We start from the raw sequence: 1,855 nt of genomic DNA, 5'->3' as shown, positions 1-1,855 counted from the left end.
CAAAAAATTTGCCTGTTTCAAATAAAAGGCCCCCGCTTGATGGTGTCAGATCCGACAGCTTGCGACCCGGACGATCTTTAAAAAAAGATCAGCCAGTGGCAACGGAGCTCAACCTTGGTGTGGTCTTCCCTGAGAGTTATTGCAAAGAATTTGCAACTATTTTCCTGACTTGTGATGGGATGTCTGTATTTGTATTTAGAGAAGGGTAAGTGATAGAACCTACAGTCAGATTCAACGATTAGATTTGCATCCTTTTGTTTATCCAAATGTCTAGAGTGTACAAGATAATGTTTGTGAGTTCGTATCCACTCCAAATGCGCAAAGATAATTGATCAAAAAAGGACAGACTTGATGAATTATCTTCTTTCGATGTGAGCTCTAACAGTTGGTATGCTAAATCTGTGCATAAAAGCTGAATACGTGGATAAACAAACAATAGCGGGGATAGCTCAGTTGGGAGAGCGTCAGACTGAAGATCTGAAGGTCGCGTGTTCGATCCACGCTCACCGCATGTCGTTTTTGTTAATTTTTTGGATTGTGAGTCGGTCTTCTCTAAATACCTTATTATTTTTTAAAACCATGAGCGTTACCTTTTTGAATATTCACAACACATGATGTTTTATGAACTTGCAACCAAAATTTCCGTTTCTAACAAATAATAGAAAATATGTTTGGGTCTGTGAGACACAAACCGTATCACTTAATGTGGCATACAAAACGTATTTTTCTGAAGAAATATGAGGGAGATGGGGTGGCAAAGGAAATGGGTTTATTTGTGATACAGCACTACGTTGAACAAGTCATGGGTTTTAATAACATATTTTCGAAAATCATGTGCATGACCTTTTTCTGAATAATATTTTCACAATTCATGATGTTTTATAAAACACACAACCAAAATTCTCCGTTTCTACGGAATAACTAATAGCCATAGAAAATATGTTTGGATCTGTTAGATAGAAATCGTGCCATTTAACGTGACATAGAAAAAACCTAGAAGAAACTTCTTTGAAAAAAATATGGGAGAGAGGAAGCCGCAGAGGCGATGGGCCGGGTCAGGGGTCTGCACCATATCACTTAATTTGATAAAAAAATCATATGAATTGTTCCTGAAAAATAATTTCTTCAATCGTGACTGTCAAACAATCAGATTCCAAAGGTGGTTTTCTTGTCCACTCTCACACTGGCACACTCAAATTTAACCTAGTTTTATCGGAGTGGGTAATCCACTTAATTTTGCTTGTGGTATATTGTTTACGGTTTTAGGGAAAGTTCAAGAGCCTAATCTGGACGATGAAAGTGGTTAGTTCCCTCTGTCCTATTTCAGCAAAGGAGGCGACGACGATAGAAGGGGCGGTGGCAGCAACAACTACCTTGGTGGGTTCTTTCTCTTCATCGTCGTGATGCTCCTGGATTACCTCAAGGAGATTGAGAAGTACCTGCTTGCTTGAAAGCATCGTGCCGGAGGATGACGATGTGGGCTACGACACGAGCAGTGGGATGCTTGGGCAATTATCATGAGTCTCGGTAGTGTTTGGTCGATGCGTCAGATTTCTGGTTGTCTCCTAGTCTAGAAGTGAATCAGTTAAGTGTCCTGATTTATTATGGTATGTGTCCTTGTTTTGTGAACATGTATATTGACCGACGAAAATCTCAAAATGTTATACGACTGTGCTTGAGATGCTGAAACTTGATGCCATCTAGTATTTTTTCAATAAAGGGCGACTTTATTATCTCATAATGTAGCATTAAGCGGATACAAAGCATTATGAGTAACACCCGGGCTTTACATAATTAGAATGCACACGGCCAAATCCAGAAGTCTGACAAAAATTCAGGAAATAAAAACCGACAA

At 39.2% G+C, this 1,855-nt stretch overlaps 1 non-coding gene across 1 annotated transcript; it reads left to right on the top strand.

The window, feature by feature from the left end:
• Positions 1 to 438: 438 nt before the first annotated feature.
• On the top strand, positions 439 to 511 carry TRNAF-GAA. The gene has a single exon. It is a non-coding gene; the product is annotated as a tRNA-Phe (tRNA).
• The last annotated feature ends 1,344 nt before the right edge of the window (positions 512 to 1,855 follow it).

This window comes from Triticum urartu, chromosome 7 (genome assembly GCF_003073215.2).
Source record: "Triticum urartu cultivar G1812 chromosome 7, Tu2.1, whole genome shotgun sequence".
Classification (NCBI taxonomy): domain Eukaryota; kingdom Viridiplantae; phylum Streptophyta; class Magnoliopsida; order Poales; family Poaceae; genus Triticum; species Triticum urartu.
The sequence above is the reverse complement of the archived record's forward strand: the minus strand, read 5'-3'. Positions and strand labels throughout refer to the sequence as shown.